At 35.2% G+C, this 20,683-nt stretch overlaps 1 protein-coding gene across 1 annotated transcript in view; it reads right to left on the bottom strand.

Annotated features, from left to right (window-relative positions):
- Positions 1-5,525: 5,525 nt before the first annotated feature.
- LOC125752887 (uncharacterized) overlaps positions 5,526-20,683 on the bottom strand; it is a 71,301-nt gene continuing 56,143 nt past the window's right edge. The window contains exon 6 of the mRNA XM_049096287.1: positions 5,526-5,786. The gene's annotated coding sequence lies outside the window, so the exon portion shown is untranslated. The remainder of the gene's footprint in view (positions 5,787-20,683) is intronic.

The raw sequence follows: 20,683 nt of genomic DNA, 5'->3' as shown, positions 1-20,683 counted from the left end.
ACATGAAGGGTATGCTACTAAACAACATGCTACTAAACAATGAGTATATCATCCAAGTAATCAAAGAAGAGATTTAAAAATACATGGAAACAAATGAAAATAAAAAACTTAATGGTCCAAAACCTTTGGGATGCCATAAAAATGGTGCTAAGAGGGATGTATAGTAACAGTACAAGCCTACCTTAAGAAGCAAGAAAAATCTCAAATAAATAACCTAAGCTTACAAGTGAAGGAGGTAGAGAAAGAATAACAAATGAAGCCTAAAGCCAGCAGAAGGAAGCAAATAATAAAGATAAGAGCATAAATAAGTGATATAGAAACACCAAAATAATAGAACAGATCAATAAAACCAGGAGCTGGTTCTTTGAAAAAAATAATAAAATTGATAAACCTCCAGCTACACTTATCAAAAAGAAAAGAGAAAGGACCCAAACAAGTAAAATCACAAATGAGAGAGGAGAAATATCAACCAACACCATAGAAATACAAGTAATTGTGAGAATATTATGCAAAACTATATGCCGACAAATTGGACAACATGGAAGAAATAGATAAATTCCTAGAAACATATAAACTACCAAAATATAAAGAAGAAGAAGAAGAAAAAAAAACTTGGACAGACCAATAACCAGCAAAGAAATTGAATCAATAATAATAAGTTTAAAAAACCTCCCAACAAACAGAAGTCCAGGTCCAAATGGCTTCACGGGCAAATTCTACCAAAGCTTTAAAGTAGAGTTAATAACTATTCTTCTCAAACTATTTGGAAAAAATAGAAGAGGAAGGAAAACTTCCAAATTTATTCTATTAGGCCAGGACTACCCTGAAAGCAAAACCAGAAAAAGATTCCACTAAAAATGAAAACTATAGACCAATATCCTTGACAAACATGGATGCAAAAAATATCAGTAAAATACTAGCAAACTGAATCCAATACATTTTAAAAAATCATTCACCATGACTAAGTGGGATTTATTCCTGGGGTGCAAGAGTGGTTAAATATTTACACATTGATCAATGTGACATACCAGGTTAATAAAAGAAAAGAACCATCTGACCATTTAAATAGGTAGAGAAAAAAATCTGGGTGGCTCAGGGGTTTAGCATCTGCCTTGGGCTCAGGGCATGATCCTGGGGCCCTGGAATTGAGTCCTACAGTGAGCTCCCATTAGGGAGCCTGCTTCTCCCTCTGCCTATGTCTCTGCCTCTCTCTGTGTCTCTCATGAATAAATAAATAAAATCTTAATAAATAGATATGTAGAGAAAAAACATTTGACAAGGTACAACATCCATTCATGATAAAAATCCTCAACAAAGTGGAGTTAGAGGGAACATGTTTCCAACATAATAAACACCATACTTGAAAAACCCACAGGCAATATCATCCTCAATGGGGAAAAACTGAAAGCTTTTCCTCTATGATCAGGAACAAGAAAGGCATGTTCACTCTCAACACTGTTGTCTAACATAGTACTGGAAATCCTAGCTTCAGCCATCGGACAATAAAAGAAATAAAAGGCAGTCAAATCTGCAAGGAAGAAATCAAACTTTCACTCTTTGCAGATGACATAATACTTTATGTTGAAAACCCAAAGACTCCACCAAAAATTGCTAGAACTAATAAATGAATTCAGTAAAGTAGCAGGATATAAAAATCAATGTTCTGAAATCTGTTGTATGTCAATATACCAATAATGTAGCAACAAAAAGAGAAATTAAGGAATCTATCCCACTTACAATTGCACTACAAACAATAAGATACCTAATAATTAACCTAACGAAAGAGGTGAAAGATTTCTACTCTGAAAACTATAAAACACTGATAAATAAATTGAAGGACGCAAAGAAATGGAAACACATTCCATCCTCATGGATTGGAAGAACAAATATTGTTAAAATGTCTACACTATCCAAGGCAATCTACACATTTAATGCAATGCCTATCAAAATACCAACAGCATTTTTCACAGAACTAAAACAAATAGTCCTAAAAGTTGTATGGAGTTATAAAGGACCCCTAATAGCTGAAGCAACATTGAAATAGAAAAGCAAAGCTGAAGGCATCACAATGCCAGACTTCAAGTTATATTACAAAGCTATAGAGATCAAAACAATATGGTACTAGAACCAAAAATAGACTCATAGGTCAATGAAACAAACTCTGAAACTATTACAAATATATTACGACTATATGGTCAATCTCTAACAAAGCAGGAGAGAATATCAAATGGGAAAAAGACAGTCTTTTCAACAACTAGTGCTGGGAAAACTGGATAGCAACAGGCAAAAGAATGAAATTGAACCACTTTCTTACATCATACACACAAATAAACTCAAATGAATGAAAGACCTAAATGTGAGACAGGAAACCATAAAAATCCTAGAGGAGAACACAGGCAGTAATCTCTTTGACATCAGCCATAGATGCTTCTTTCTGGGTATGTCTCCTGAGGCAAGGGAAACAAAAGCAAAAATAAACTATTGGGACTACATCAAAATAAAAAGCTTCTGTACAGTGAAGGAAACCATCAATAAAACTAAAAAGCAACCTACTGAATGGAAGAAGATATTTGTAAAATGACATATGTGACAAATGGTTAATATCCAAAATATACAAATAACTTACAAAACTCAACACCCCAAAAATGAATAATCCAATGAAAAAATGGGCAGGTGCCATGAATGGACAGCTCTTCAAAGAAGACATACAGGTGGCCAACAGATGCATGAAAAGATGCTCAATATCACTGATATCAAGGAAATACAAATTAAACTACAAGACAGCACCTCACATAGCATGGCTAAAGCCACCAACACAAGAAACTACAAGGGGGTACCTGTGCTGTCATTCCAGAGTACAGGCACTATTTACTGCGGGAGGCGGGGGGCGGGGCTGGAACTGGGGCCAGCAATCACTTGGGGCCACTTCCTCCACAGCAACAGAGACAACTACCCACGAGAGGTGTGCAGGAGAGAATTTTCTATTAAGGGGGATGACAAACGCGAATCCCTCTCACTTTGGGGATCACAGGCATCAGTGGCATCATCACAGTGATGTTTCGGGGTAGACGTTAATGCAGCCTATACAACCCAGTGTCAACTTTAAACAGCTGATTATTTGCCAAGAAGCAGAGCTGTTGCCAGGGTGGGAAGAGTTTGAAGTGTGGTTGAAATGCCTTGGAAACTGAGAAATAAATGAAAGATTGTCATGTCATAGAAAGTTTATTTATTTATTTATTTATTTATTTATTTATTTATTTATTTTTAAGATTTCATTTTTTTTATTCATGAGAGACACACACAGAGAGAGACAGGCAGAGGGAGAAGCAGGCTCTATGCGGGGAACTCGATGTGGGACTCGATCTTGGGACCCCGGGGTCACGCCCTGGGCCGAAGGCAGGCGCCCAACCACTGAACCACCAGGTGCCCCAGTCATGGAAAGTTTAAAGAAAACTCATCTTGGAGTGGTACGTGGGTAGACAGAAATGCCTCAGCCTGGTATAACTGCCTATAGACATGTAAGACTCCCAGATGGTAAACGGTGCCAAAGAAGACCAAGTAGAGCTCCTGAGCTCGCAACAAGGAGGATAAAAAGCTGTTTATTCTGTTGCAAGTAAGCAGCTATCTGCTCAACGTTGTGGTGATATGTACACTTAGACAAATGTTGTTCTACCAAATGTTGGCAAGGACATTTATTATGTGTATGCCCATGTGCAAGCTCTTCGAGATGTCCTCCACCTTTGTGACCTGTCAGAGAGCCCGTTGGAGTTTTTCCCATTGATCCAGTTACCCAGCAGAAGAGGGAAGATTAGAAAGAATTCGAAGCAGCAAATGGTACAATAAAGCTGCATTTCAAGCACAGCCAGGCTGCGCATTACTTTCCTATTGCTGAGTAAGAAAGTGCGATTACTTGGCGGCTTGACACAACGCTTCCTTCCCAGCTCTCAGTTCTGCAGGTGACAAGCCCGGGGCAGTGCGACTGGGGTCCTGCTCGGGGTCTCACACCGGTGGCCATATTCTCAGCTGAAGCTTGAAAGCCAGATGCAGCAGAATGACCCGACTCAGGTCTTTGGGGTTGTTAGACTCAGGTCTCCATTTCCTTGCTGGCGGTCAGCTGGAGGCCACTGTTATCTCCAAGAGGTCATGTGACCCTGGCCTCCTCAAAACCAGCAACAGTGGAGCTCCTGCACGTGGAATTCCTTTCCATGAGAAAATCTCGGTCACTGGGAACAGCCCAGGTCCTTTTAAGAGCACACATGATTGGGTGAGTCTCAGATGGTACCTGCCCTCTTTAAAACCAACAAATTCGGCCTGTTAGTTACTCCTGAAAAGCCCCTTCACAGATGCACCCAGATCAGAGTTTAACTGACTGGGATGGGAGAAGGTGGTGGATTTACACCAGTGGCTGGGAATCTCAGGAGCCATCAGAATTTTGCCTCTGTATGCCTATAATATTTAGGCAAATAGAAATGTGGTGGATTATCTAAAAAGATACAGTTTTTGAAATTCCAAGATCTCCTGCTTAAGAAATGTCTTTGTAGAACTGACTTATCTTCCTTTTTTTTTTTTTTAGAATTTTATTTATTTATTCATGATAGAGAGACAGAGAGAGGCAGAGACCCAGGCAGAGGGAGAAGCAGGCTCCACGCAGGGAGCCCGATGTGGGACTCGATCCCGGGACTCCAGGATCGCGCCCTGGGCCCAAGGCAGGCACCAAAGCGCTGAGCCACCCAGGGATTCCCCTGACTTACCTTCCAATGGCATTGCCTCTCATTTTTGACTTAGGTTATGATAAACTTTGTATCGTTCCCAACTGTAATTCATGCCTGGTAAGCACACCTTGCTAACATGTACCAAGTTGAGAAGGAGACAGGTCATCAAAAAATGGGGTCTTAAGACATTAAAAAATGAGTCTTAAGACTCAACACGGACAGTCAGCTAGTAATTATGCAATGAAGAGAGAATTCTCCCCAGGCCAGGGCCCAGGCTGAGCTTCTAGAATTTTAATTTCAGAGATGCTCCATCACTTAAGGGAAAGGAAAAATTTATTAACAGATATGTTATAGGAATATGGCAATTATCTGCATAAGTGGTATTGTTACTTATTATTAAAAAAAAAAAGGCAATACTAGATTGAGTTAATTCCTGGCATTTGGGAGACTGTTCAAGAATGATGGTGTGTCTGAGATCAGTGTCAAAAGCCCTGGAGTAAGTGATTTCCTATTATTACCTCACTTAAACCTCAAAAATTTGGTAACATTTTAAATCAACATTTGACGAATAAGAAAACTGAGCTGTGTGGTTTTCAGCAACGTAGACAACATTTTTAAGCCTCAGTCTTCACGTGTTATATGGTTATAATAATAATACTTATCACAGATCATGTATTAATTGATTAACATTTCTTTTCATCACTAGCCTGGGAGAAAGGTTGAAGCTGCTAAATCAATAGCTGTTGAATTAAGGAATCAATGAGTGAATAAGAAACTCAAGGGAATGGGATTAATTAGTAACCATTTATTGGACCAGTGCTCATCTGAGGGACAAATTTGTCACTGAAAATATTGTGTTTTCAACGCTGAGAGTCCCTTGCACAATTTCTTTACCGCATCTACTCATGATCAGCCCATCGTGGTGTATCCAGTGCTCTTCTCGTGCCTCTTCTCAAGCAGCACATAGTCAACGTGTAGGTTCTACCATCCGTCATTTGCATCTCAGCACGAAGGAGAAGCCATTGGTTTGTACAGGTTTGTTTATTTATCAGTAATTTCACTTTATGTTGCAACCTGGATTCATGTAAAGAAATACTGTTATTTAAAATTAATTTAGGAGAACATTAATGTGAAAATCATTTAAAAATGACTTTGAATCATTATTGCTAATACTTACTGGAACTCATTCTTTTTTTAAGATTTTATTTATTTATTCATAAGAGACACAGAGAGAGAGAGGCAGAAACACAGGCAAAGGGACAAGCAGGTTCCTCGCAGGGAGCCCGATGTGGGACTTGATCCAGGGACCCCGGGATCATGCCCTGAGCCAAAGGCAGATGCTCAACCACTGAGCCACCCAGACGTCCCAGTGGAACTCTTATTCTAAGGCACAATGTTAAAACATTTTAGGTAGTAGCTCCTTTAATCCTCACAACCTGTAAGGTGGTTACTATAATAGCACAATTTTACAAATAAGGAAGTTGAAGCATATAGAAATTAATTTCAAGTAACCTGATAAATGTATTATAGTCAATTGGCTGAGAATATAAACCTAGAGAGCTTGGTTTTATTGAATGTTATAGTATACGGCCTTCTGCAAAGAGCAGTATTCATCAAGTATAAATATAAGTATGGTTAACAAGAAAACTGCGTCACATCTTCAAGTGTGTAGCTGCCTTTGCTGAATGCTACCATTGCCACCAGCTGGTTGTATCCTTCCAGAGAGAGCCTATACACACAAACACCCAAAATCAAAGTGGTTTATATGAGATACTTAGCTCAGTTTGGAAGCAATAACGTGCATCCTCCCATATCTTGCCAAAAATAAAAGGTCCTGGGGATCTGAATATATTGATTTGGGGTCTTGGGGCTCATGGTACTATATACAATGTGTACTCAACTATGAAAGTAAAGAAGTATTTGGCTCCTCTACTCTACAATTTCTTTTCAAGAACTGTGACAGGTCAGAGATTTTACCATACTTTCAAACTAGCAGTTGGCCAGCTTTATGGATGCTGGCAGAAAACACAAGACTTCTATATTAGAGACAAAGGACTCCATTATCCGTGGCTTCATTTTCATGTCAGTTCCCCTTGTTCCCAATTTGGAAAGGACCAAAGTGAAAGATCCCACAGGAACGGGCAACACAGTAGGTTTGCATCACAGCTAAGAAATATCAAACTAAAGGAACCCAAATTTTTTTTATGATGGGCTGTAAGCAAACTGACCTTTGCTCTGGAAGAGACGCTCTCTTAATCTTACACAGTTATTCTATACACAAAAATGTTCTTGAAATGATAGTCCAGAGCCAAAGAGCAGTTAATGCCTTAGCTTACAAGATAAACACATCATGAAGAGCTATCGCCCAAAACTAAAATGTTGTGGAATTTTGGCATGTCTCTTAAGTTTTCTGAGCCTGCTTCCCTAATCTGTAAAATAATAGCATCAGTCATTTATTTGTCCAAGGATGGGATATAATAATATACTTTATATCCCATTGTGAACTACAAAGTACTCTAAACAAATATCACAGTTGTTATTCCTATCATCCTTGATATCACACAGATAAGCACTTTTCTAAGGTCAGCAAGTACATGACCAGTTGGACAGATATTAACTTTGGCAGTGTGCTAGGACATGTTCACCTGGGGCATAGCACAATTTAAGTCTGAGTGATAGATTTAGGATTATTTGGGGCCCAACCCAGGGAGAGTTACAATAAAATCCAATGAATTACAAGGAAAGATGTTAATTCATGATTAGAAAATAAATCTAACTCCTAAAGGAGAACAGGACATATTTTTCTCCTGATAAATGCCTGTGTATTTTCAGTATTTGATTATGTGGTTTATATCAGTTACAATGATATGAAAAGCAGCTTATCTAGCAGCTTATTAAGCAGATGGATACATAAAGATGACATATAAATAAAAACGGTAGGCTGATTTTATCCTTAAAAATTCCAGATTTTATAAAATTCCTAGAAGCTTTTTAAAAATTAAAACTGACTTTAAAATCTTTAGGTTGTCCCCTCCTTCCACATTCCACAGGAAGCTCTGACAATATTCAAATGTATGAATCATATTTAGAGTACAAGAAATAGGATTAAAATGCAACTGTGCTGAAAAAAAAAACTATTGTATGAAGAAAAAAACACATTCTTCTATTTATTTAGTTCATAAGGTCATCAAACATAAAGTTAAGTTGTGGAGAACGTGAAGCAAAAAGCAAAAGGGAGTTGTGTGTACGTGTGTATCCATATCAGAGAGAAAAGACTAGAGTAGCTGATTAAAGTAAAATAAAATGGAGCAGTACCATTTTTTTCTATTTCATGTTATTTTATTGGGAAACTCAACACATGTAAAAAATACTGTATGCAATTATAAGTATAGTTTAAGCAATAATAATAAATAACCACTGTATTACCCTTATTCAATTAAAAAATAGAATTTTGCTGGTAAAAATGATGCCTGGATGGATCAGATTTAGTCACTTTCGAAGAGGTAAGCTTCACTCTTGAATATTTTGTTAATCATTTCCTTATCTTTCTGTAATGTTATTATATATCCTGAAAAAATTGTGAATATATTATTATGCACTTCTTAAAAATCTATTATTTGCCTTTATTTTATTTTTACTTTTAACGAATGGGATTATTCTGCACATATTCTTTTGTGACTTATTCCATTTTATAGTATGTTTTTTGAGATTTATCCATGGTCATACTCTCAGATTTTATTATTTTTACCACTGACATCCAATTCACCAATGGCATCCAATGTGTCATTACAAAGTAAATCATTTATGGGGTGCATGGATGGAGCAGTTGGTTAAGCATATCCACTCTTGGTTTGGGCTCAGGTCTCATCTCAGCATCATGAGCTTGAGCCCTGTGTAGGGCTCCACACTCAGCCTGGAATCTGCTCTGGTTTCTCTCTCTCCCTCTCCCTTTGCCCCTCCCCCACCACATGTGTGCTCTTTCTCTCTCAAATAAATTAATTGATTAAGTAATTCATTAGTATATTGTATTGATGATATGCATTTGGGTTGTTGCTTCTTTTGGGGATTTTTCAGTCTTTTTTTAAATTATGAACATTGCCACAGCTTTTATACAGGACTCCTGGATCACATATGCAGTAATCCAGTCTTATGCTTTAACATATGTATATCTATCTAAGAGTGGAATTGTTGGCCCATAATATATGGAAATCCTCATCCTTAATTGGTAGTGCCAGTTTTCCAAAAAGCTTGTACTCAATTTTAACTACCACCAGCAGTGGATACCATTTTCTTTGCTCCATATCCTTGCCCACTTGATTTTTTTTGCTAATTTGTGTGTGTGCATGTGTATGTGTGTACATGCACTTAACATTATAATATCTAATTGAAATTTTTCTGATTACTAATTAAAGATAACACCTTTTCATGATTATGCACCCTGAATATTTCCTATCATGTGCATTTGAATTAATTTTTACCCACTTCCCCATGTAGTTGCTTGAGTTTTTCATATTGATTCAAAGGTGTTCTTTCTATATCCTGGATACTAATCTTTTACTGATAATATATGTTGCAATTCTCTCTTCCCACATCACAGCTTGTCTTTTCCCATTCTTAATTTTTATAAACAGAAATGATTATGTTAACTTAGTCAGATTTCTCAATCCATTTCTTTATTGTCTTCATTCATTTTTTTGTGACTTAAGAAATTCTCCCCATTTCCAAAGTAGAATAATAAAATCTATGTTGCTTTGTAAAAGTTTCCATTTTTGCTTTTCACATTTAGATCTTTAATCAGCCTGGACAGTATCCTTGATTATGTATGAAGCAAGAATCCAATCTTTCCACCTCTCTTCCCCCATCATTTCCTTGTTTTACTCTTATGACTAACCAATTATCTCTGTATCACTTACTGAAAATTCCATTATTTCAGCTACCAATCTATCCTACCATAATTATCATAAATTAAATTCTGAAAACTGTTTCTGGAATCTGCTTTTTTTCATTGGTCACTTTGTCTATCCCATAGTGCCTAGACCAAAATTTCAGCAGTTCCCTAAAGGTAAGACCCAAAGTTTGACCCATGGTGAGATGCACTATATCAAAAATAACAACTTGAGCTTTTTAATTGATACAGACAGATATCTGGGAAACAGGCATAGAAACAGATTCAAAGGCTCTGGGATAATGACGGAAGTAATGAAGTTGGATCAAGCCACAAGAACTACCTTTACCTAGGAAAATAGTAAACCAAAAGCAATACCATATTCTTAGAGGGATCATTAGACATTAGTGTCACCATAATGGACATGAAAGTTGTAGGAGTGGTAATTCCTATCACATTTCCTATCTAGTCTGTGCAGAAGACAGATGGATCTCAGAGAACAACAGTGGACTTTTGTCAGTTTCACTACAGGGTGACTGCTATTGCAGGTGTTGTACTAATGTGGTTTCAATGATGGAGCAAACTAACACATCCTCTAGTAACTGGCATGTAGCCATTGCTCATAGGAATTGATACAAGGAAATTATTTGACAAAATTCAACAAACAACCATTTATGATAAATAATTTTATAAAAAGCTTCTAGCAAATTAAGATAAGGAAACTTCCTCAATCTGACCAAGAGCATCTATAAAACTACAGCGAACATCATATGTAGTGATGAAAGACAATGTTTCCCCTAAAATCAAAGGAAAAAAACCAATAATACCTTTGACCATTCAGAATAAACTGAAAGTGTTAGCCAGCACAATAATGTATAAGGGAAGGAAATAAAAGACATGTGAACAGGAAAGGGAGGAAATACAACTGCTCCTTAGACTTTATTGCTGATGACATGATTGATTGTCAGTATAGAAAATTATAAGGAAGGAACAAACAAACAACAAAAAAACACTTTCAGAACCAGTAAGTGAGTTAGCAAGGCACGAGATAAAGCCCCCTGCCCCCACCATGCTTCTAGCGTACTAGCAACACACAAGTAGAAACCAAAACTAAACTCACAAAACCTTTTATAATTTCTCCAAAAACAGCAAAATGCCGACTTACAAATCTAACAAAACACATAAAGGAACCATACACTATAAATCACAAAATACCGATGAAAGAAATAATAAAAAATCAAAAAAAGTAAGGACAGATAATGAGTTAATGGGTTAGAAAACTCAATCCAGTAAAGTTGTCAATCTTCTCCAACATAAATATATAAGCTTAAATCAAGGCCTATCAAAATCCTTGCAAGATTTCTTATACACATAAGCAAGCTTATTCTAATATTCATACAGAAAGTTAAAGTAACTAGAATAACTAAAACAAATTTTAGAAAGAAGAATAAATGGGGAAATCACTCTACCAAATGTTAAAACTTGTTATTTAACTACAGTAATCAAGGTACTGTGGTATTGGCAGAGGAAAAGACCTACGGATTAAAAGAACAGAAAAGAGAACTTGATTCAAAATAATTTTTGTGTTTAAATATTAAAATATAAAATTATAAAAATTTCAGAAGAAAATAGAAGAATCCTGTGAATCTCATTGATAGGTGAAGAGTTCTTAGACGTGATACTGAAAATATAATCAAGAGAAGAAAAAAATTAACAAATGAGACTTGATCAAAACTAAAAACATGTAATGCAAAAGGCCCTATGTAACGTGGATTTAAATCAAGCCAGAACCCAGGTAAAATATATGCAAACTATGTATCTAACATAAAAGTTTTATATCTAGAGTATATAAAGAACTCTTCAAACTCAACAGAAGAAAAACAAGCTATCCAATTAGAAAGTAAATAAAAAATATGAACACAATAGGAATGCTGAAGAAGTACAATCTTAATCTCAGTCTTAAAATGTTCAAGCTGTATTGTTCCATTTATATGACATTCTCAAAATGATAAATATATAAAGATGGAGAACATATTAGTGGTTTCCAGGGAACAGGTAGTGTGTGTGTGGTGGGTTTGTGGATATGAATACAAAGACACAGCATGTTGGAATTGTTCTGTGGTGAGGGGATGGCTCTACATATTGATTTTGGTGGCAGTTACACAAATCCATACACTTGATAAAATTGCAAAGAACTTTATATTTCCACAAATAAATACAGATTTAAAAATGGTGAAAATACTATTGTCTACTCAGTAGAAACATGTCATTTCCTGGTTTTAAAATTATACTACAGCTGTGTAAGATGCCACTCTTGGGGGAAAGTGGGTAAAGAGTATATTGCAGTCTCTACTGTTTTGCAACTTCCTTTGAGTCTATACTTCAAAATAAAAGGTTCTTTTAAGCCTATCCTAGTTACCTAAAAAGAATAAAAAGTATTTATTCAGGTATGATTTCTGATTATGAGTAAATGTGCATATGTGTATATTTGTGTATCTCAGGGAAAGCGATCAATATGTAATATTGTCAAAGCTTGTTATCCCTTTGGCTTCCAGAGATTGTTCATACTGTGTGTGTACACTCGGTGTGTGTGCTCACACGGATGTGTTCTTATGTATATGTTCATTTATATACACTTATAATCCAACATCTGGTGTCTAGCAGAAATATATGAAAACTAGCTTCCATTTATTTATGTTTGGAAATTAAGTTAGCCACATTAAAATAAATTATGCCTTTGTCACTGAACTTGATACTCTGTAAAACTTTTAACTCATGAAATGAAATATTGTGATTTAAAAAAAACCCACTAAATCCCTTAAGTACCTCTGTAGGCAGTATGACCATAGGCATTCTGTACCACTCACCAAATCCTGTCCTCCCTTGTCTTTAGATTTTTACAGTATAGTTGAAAAGAAACAAAGCTGTTTAGGCACCTAGAGGGAGTATTTGAATATGGATGATATTTGAGGAGAAAATACTTACTCACCTGCTCCAATATATACACATGGCCGATATGAGGTTTTTGCCAAGAAGGCAAAGGAGGTTAGAGTGAGAGGAATCAGAAAAGGACAGGCAGGAGGCTCCAGAAGAAAGGAGGAAGAGAAAGGGGATGAAGACAGATGGTGCTGAAGTGATAAAGTTGTTAACGATGGAAACCTGAGTGTTGCTTCCACCTCATTTTTGGCTGGGTGGGCTGCACAGCTCTGTGGGTCATGACCTGATTTCGGTATCAGACCATTCAAGAAAGGGCTGAAAAATCACGCAAATGTAAACACAGAGAGATTATGCTTAGTAGATACTTTTCTATAACGTTGTGGGAATTCTTTGATAATTTATTTAAACAGATGAGTAAAAAACTGGTAAGTCATCAAGTATCAAGAGAACAATACTACACTGCCTGCCTAAAAATGGGCACCATTCACTGCAGGATTACCGCTTTGCTTAGTATAACATGGGACAGGGACAAACCGAGCACCTAGGAAGAGATCAGAGATCAAGTTGCCTTCTCTCCTTTTCTCCTATAAAGAAGTTGACCTCCTTCTCCATGAAGACAGAATAAATAGTGAAAGCATGTTGGTTTGATGCAGTGCCGATTTATTAGCTTGCCTGCGGCATCTACATGCCTGTGTCTGGCCTGGGTCGTGTAAGTTCTGTATCTGTGTGCAAATACACCCACAAAGAAGCAAATATACAGAGAGTAGTTTTTCCAACTGAAGAAAACATTGCTACCAGTGCAAAACTTCTTCTGAAAATGAAGGTTTGGGATTTCACAGCCTCACTCTCTGCGGGCTTTTCTACTTCAGGTCTAGATGTGCTGCCGAGTGCTGGCACAGAAATACGCTGCAGGCACATACAAAACATTTCTATCAGTTTAGAATTTGGTAGTCGTCTTTATCACAGTGGAAACATGCCACATGGCAAACAGACTGAGTGCTTATACAACAGAATTCTTTCTGACCTTCCCTCTTCCCTTAGTGTAAGATTACGTTCATTTATTTGCTTTTAAAAACCCATGTAATTCTGTTCACTGGAAGTTGGCAAGACATTGCAACCATGCAGAGCATAGAAGATAAGTAAAAGTTTCAGGCCAACTGTTGATGGCTAAATTCATTTTTTTCTTTAGAAAAGAGAGAATCCATTTTTTTCTTTTTGCAGAGAGAACCATACATATTTGTGTATGATTATAATGCAGTCTTTTATTGAAGACTGTTGTGAATAATGCTCAAGAAATATTTTTAAATTTCAGTGCCTGGGCTTTAATCTTTTCCTTGGTTGCAATTTATTCTTGAGAAGTTCAATGTATATATGCATAATTATTTATATTATTATTATATACATAGAGATATATATGTAAATCATAATTGCAACCAGAAGGAAGAATCAACCAATCAATCAATTAACCAGAATCAAGCTTACAGGAAAGAGATGATACACATTTATGCAATTGTGAAGAAAACAGAGGCGAGTTAAATGTGTTTCCTATTTTTCTACCAGCTTGAAAATACTCTTAAAAATGATCTTATTTATTTTCTTTTGGCGGTTAAAGTTTCAATTACTACTTTAAAAAGTCTCTAAGAGCATAGATAGACATTACTAGCCAGTCATTTGTTTATCTATTCATTCCACAAATATTTATTGCTCACATATTGAGGGCTCTCCGAAATCCTGAGTGGAAACACAGACAAGGTCCTCATGAAATACATGGTCTGGTAAATAAAAAATGCAATAGATAAACAAAAGTATATGCAATTATGGCTCAATAACTACTATAGTGTGATAACTGCTTGCAAAAAGCAGAAGCAATTTCGTTGAACTTTGTAACAGCTACTTTCTCTTATTTCAAACCATCCACATTCCCTTACAATTAGAATTTGGCTACTTGGGTAGACTTTTCTATAGATAAATAACATGTTTCCTTATAAATTGAAAACTCAGCCCCTTGATAGTTTTATTATGAATTATAAAATCATAAATTGATGTTTTGTGTTATGAAAAAAATCAAGAATTCTTACTATAACATGTATAACTGTAAGTGCAGAGATCTTCATGCTCCAATGGGACTGAAGGCCTGTTTTCTCTACACTGCTCTTTCTGCTAGCATGGTCTAGTACAAGACAGTAACAAAAAAATCAAATGACTTGCTTGTAAATTCTGGAAGCAGATAGATTTTAAATCTAATTTAACAACTAGGATCCCATTAAGATAGGATATTATTTATTAGTCTTTAGTAAATAAAGCCAGTAACGCGGCATACAAATATTTGAGCTTCAAAAACATATAGTCATTTATTTCCAGCTCAACACATTGCAAGCTAGTTTCATTGAGTGCCCACAATTAAATTTTCTCTGCTTAAGCAAATTAATCTACTAAGATCATACGAAATGTGTATAGGCTGTAGATATCAAATGGTAGCTCTGAAAATTTGTGTGGGCTTTTTCAGATTTTATTGGTATATGCAATATAACAAAGTATCGCTGCATTATTTCCACATCCTTCTGTCCAAGGCATGTTGTATATTATTTTGGCAAATTCAACTTATCGATTAACTTCATTTTAGGAATTATTTTTCAATAATGGTGCCAAAACTATAATAATACCGGGTTTCTAGGTATATGCCATTCTGGATTCCTTTAGCGTATATTGCCACAAAATTTTGATTAACTCTGACCAATTATATCTACTTAAGTAGAACCCTGTGCCTATATTTCATTAAATAAATGTATTTTTTAAATGCAAATCTAATCCAATTGAACAATATACTTCCCTTTCAACAGTATGAAGAAGAATTACTTGATAGCTGCTCTTAATGTCTTTAGAAGGTTTTACTGATAGCTGAATGATGTGTGAAGAAATTGAAGTCTAGAAATAGTAACAACCCAACCCGCATCTACTTAGTAGCTGACCAGTACTACCACTGGGACATAGTCAATTCCTGGATTCTAGCTCACTGTAGTTCTATAAACCCTGCTACAAAAGATTAGAAATAATCATACTTAAGAATGATACCTTTTATGATCCACTATATTTTCCTTCCTTCATAGTCCAATCACAAATATCACATATACAATACAAGAATATGGGAAGTTATTTTGATTTTAAGATAATTTTCTATTTTCTTATGAAACTGTGCAGTTTTGTTTCTTAAAAGAAATTATTTTATTTATGAATTCTTGCAGAAGGAAATGGATGTGATTGTTTTCTTGCTGCCAGAGTGGCCCATCAAAACATTTGTGTTCCAAATGGAACATATTATATATTCAAAAATTCAAGTTAAAGTCTCAAATAAAGGTTAATTATTTTTATGCCATCCCTTGTGTAAGAAGGGAGTATTTTGCTTAGAACACATATTTAATTTTCTATGAATAATTTAGGTACATAAGTCTTGTAGGAATTGGAAAGCTAACTTATTTGTTCATTGTTTGCGTAAAAATATTCTAAGTGCTCCCCAAATAAATTAGAATTCATTTTGTTTTTTCTAGTAATTGAGTTTGAGATTTGGAATCTCTGTTTATTTTACTTTCTAAAAGGAAGTATGTTCATTATTGATTTGGTATGGAGTAGTTGTTTTGTTTTGTTTTTACGTTATGAGCTTATGTAAGTTTAAGTTTTTAAAATTCAATTTGATTAATAGTAAACTCTTAAAATGTCTCTGCATAATAAATCCATTTTTTCAACATTACAGAAAAAGTAAAGGAAAAAAAAATCCTTACAGGAAACTGGCCTCAAATACACTGTGGATCTTCTGTTTAACAAAGAAAGAAGTCATAAAAAGATATAGCAAAAGGACATCAGGAAGAAAAAGTCAATATTTTCTGTGTAAAACCTGAAAGAATATTTATTATCCCAAGATACTTTAGTTTCTTTTCCAAAGTCAGAGGTATGATTATAAGAGTATTCATGTGGGCTTCTCATTTTTTTAGTGTTAGATCATTCTTAAAATTTTTGTTGATTATTACTTTTTTCAATTAACTTTGAAAAAGAAAGTATCTTACCACCTACATTTTATTCAAGTATGTATTATTAAATGTATTAAATTACATTTTTATATATTAATCATATTATTTTTGCAGCTAATAAAATGTAAATGACTTTTGAATAGTGTTCATCTTATTCTTTTAGAGGCTTTTAGCACTTATGAAAGTGGCAAGTACAACATAGGTAATCAATTTACTAATTGCTTGGGTTTTAAAAAATCTTCTGAATAAAGTCTTCAGAGAAGTTTTAGGTTTACAACAAAATTGAGAGGAAGGTACAGAGGTTTCCCCTATACTCCTACTATCAACATCACTCACACTCACAGAATTATACACTTTTTTACCAGGAAGAAGCCTATATGGACACCTCATAATCCCATAAACCCCAAGTCAATAGTTTACCCACAGGCTCACTGTTAGTATTGTACATTCTATGGGTTTGGGTATATGTATAAGTGTTTACACTGCCATCATCTCACATGGTTTCAGTGCCCTAAACATCACCTTTGCTTGGCCTATTCATCTCTCCCCACCCCTCCCAATCCTGGCCGCCGGTGATCTCTTTATTGTCTTCCTGGTTTTGTCTTTTCCAGAATGTCATATAACTGAAATCATATGATATGTAGACTTTTCAGAGTGACTTATTTCACTTGGTAAAAATTCGGTATGCATTTCGGTTTCCCCCATGTCTTCATAGTTTGATAACTCTATTCTTTTGAATGCTGAAGAACATTACATTATCTTTATATACTGCAGTTTGTTTATCCATTAATCTATTGAAGGACATTCTGGTTACTTCCAAGTTTGGACAATTATGAATAAAGCCACTATAAAAATCTATTATGCCAGGTTTTGTGTGGACATAGTTTTCAACTCTGTCCAGTAAATACCAAGTGTGATTGTTAGATTTTATGGCAAGGGACTGCATGCAGTCCTTTATCAGATGTGTGCTTTGCAAATATTTTTTCCAGTCTCTGGCTTGTTTTCTAATTCTCTTCATATTGTATTTCACAGAGCAGACTGTTTTTTTAAATTGTAATGAAGTCCAGTTTATCAATTACTTCTTTTATGGATCATGTCTTTGATTTTGTATGTAAAATCACATCACCACAGTTTCTCTCCCATGTTATTTTCTAGGATTTTATAGTTTTGCATTGTAATTTAAGCCTATGATCCATTTTGTGCTAATTTGTGTGAAGGGTGTAAGCTTTCCATTTAGATTCATTTCTTTAACAACTGGACATTTAGTTGTTCTAGAACCATTTGTTTAAAGATATTATCTTTACTCCATTACTGCTTTTCCTCCTTTGTCAAAGATCAGTTGACTATATTTATGGGAATCTATTTCTTTTTTTTTAAGGATTTTATTCATTTATTCATGAGAGATACAGAGAGAGAGGCAGAGACACAGGCAGAGGGAGAAGCAGGCCCCATGCAGGGAGCCCGATGGGAGACTTGATCCCAGAACTCTGGGATCACATCCTAAGCCAAAAGCAGACGCTCAACCACTGAGCCACCCAGGCATTCCTATGGGAATCTATTTCTCAGCTCTTTATTCTGTTCTATTGGTTAACTCACCTATTCTCTTAGCAAAACCATACTCTTTTAAATACTATGTAACTTTATAGTAAATCTTGTAGTCAAGCAGTGTCAGTCCTCCAATTTTGTTCTTCTCTTCAATACTATGTTGGTTATGCTGGCCTTTTGCCTCTCCACATGAGGTTTAGAATCAATTTGTTGATATTCATAAAATAATTTGGGATTTAGATTGGGATGGCACTGAATCTATAGATCGAGTTGGTGAGAACTGAAATTTTGACAATATTGAGTCTTCTGATCCTAGAACATGGAACATCACTTTATTTATTTCTTCTTTGATTCTGTTATTCAGAGCTTCATGGTATTCCTAATATAAATCTTACACATATTATGTTATATTTCCACTTAAATATTACATTTTTTATGCTAATGCAAATGGTACAGTGGTTTTAATTTCCATTTGTTCATTGTTGGTATAGAGGGAAACAAGTGACTTTGGCAAATTAACCTTCTATTTTCCAAACTTGCTATAATAATTCATTAGTTCCAAGAGGCTCTTTGTTGATTCCTTTGGATTTTTTACATAGACAATCATGTCATATATGAATGGTTTTTTGCTTTCTTCTCCTAATCTGTATACTTTTTCTTTTCTTGCTTTATTCTTTTAGCAAAGACTTTCAGGATAATGTTAAAAAAGAGTGGCAAAAGAGGATAACCTTGCTTCATATCTGACCTTACTGGTAAGATTTGAGTATCTCACCGTTAAGTATAATATCAGCTACAGGTATTTTGTAAATAGTCTTTATCTGGTTGAAAGTTTCTCTCTATTTCTACTTTACTGAGAATTTTGATCATGAATATGTGTTGGATTTTATCCTACTGCAAGTATATAGTTTTGTTGAACAAATAAAAGCAAGTAGTAAGTTGCAGGAAAAATTACATTAAAAAGGAAATTTTTTCAAAAAAATGTGCTAAACTACAGCTATTACCACACCAGAACGCTTGAAATTTAGGAAAAAACTTCTGAACTTATAACAGAATGAGTAGAGGATGTAGATGAGTAATAGTAGAAAGTTGAGGGGGTCTTTTGATGCAGAGATGGGAATGGAGATACCAAGAGCATTGAGGAATATACGCCAAGCCTTCTTCAGAAGAAAGACCTACTCTTCAGGTGAAAGGACTCTGCCATAGCATAATTCTGAATTCTTATTTCAACAAGAGGAAGATAATTCCTTCCCACTCCCAGCTCTTCTATTCCTTTCTCTCACTTAAGTGAAAAAATCAAGCACACATTAAACAGAAATGAAAGTTCTAAGGAAAGGGATGTATAATCTGCTGTACTACGGAAGAGATTGGGAGGAAGGAAGAAAAATGCTGTCATAGTCTTCAGATAGAGACATTAAGAGACTGAAGTTTAACCATAAGATTATGGAACGCTCACCTTCTCCCACATATTGCCATCAAGACCCCAGTATAATAATAGTAGATGTAGGTAAAGAGCTATAAGACACAGACTCTGAATGAGGAAGCCTAAGATCAAGAGAGAAGACAAAAATAAGGTTACTGGGAGAATGTGAAGCCTACACTACCTACAGCTCCATGAAACATTAAATATATCCCAGCTTCCAGTCAGATTAAATCATCTGTCTATATCATCATGATATAAATCATCACATTATAAGCCCGTTACTTCAATTCCTGTTACCTGAAAAATCCTATGTAGCTTTCAACAAATATAAACAAAACATACCAAAAGCCAAGAAAGAATATAGTCTGAAGAGAAAAAGAAATCATTACAACCAGATTCAAATGTGACACAGATGTTGAATTTATCAGAAAGGAATTTGAACTAACTGTAATTAATCTATTATGGCTCTAATGGGATGAATAGACACACTGTAAGTGCATATGGGTCATGCAAGCAGAGAGATGGAAACCATAAAAGAATCAAAAGGAACTTCCGAAATAAAAAATGCAAGAACAGAAATAAAGAATGCTTTTGATGGGCTCATCAGTAAATGTGCCACAAGTGGAATTCAACGAACTTGAAGAAAGGTCAACAGAAACCTTCCAAACTGAAATGCAAGGAGAAAAAGTATGAAAAAAAAAACCCACCCCAAAACCCAGAGATCTCATTGGAGATCTGTGGGAAAGTTTCAAAAGGTATAATATGTATGTAATTAGAATACCAGAAGGAAAAGGAAAAGAGAACAGAGCAAAAGAAATACTAAAAAGAAATAACGGCCAAGAATTTTACAAAATTATAACAAGTACCAAACCACAAATTCACAAACCAGCTTGGAGAACATGCAGGAAGGATACATATAAAAAAACTTCATAACTTTTCCATGTTATATTTAAAATGAGGAATGAAATGACAAAAAAGAAATGTTGAAGCAAGTCAAAGGAATCAAAATATTTTATCTATAGAGGAACTATAATATGAACTACATTGGAATCTTACCAGAAACTATGTAATCAAGAAGAAAGTGGAGTACAATATTTAAAGTTTTGGGAAAGCTTTACCTAGAATTCTATAGTCTGGTAAATGATCCTTCAAGATTGAAAGA

Source organism: Canis lupus, chromosome 18, assembly GCF_003254725.2.
Source record: "Canis lupus dingo isolate Sandy chromosome 18, ASM325472v2, whole genome shotgun sequence".
Taxonomy (NCBI): domain Eukaryota; kingdom Metazoa; phylum Chordata; class Mammalia; order Carnivora; family Canidae; genus Canis; species Canis lupus.
This window is presented reverse-complemented; position numbering and strand designations above follow the sequence as displayed.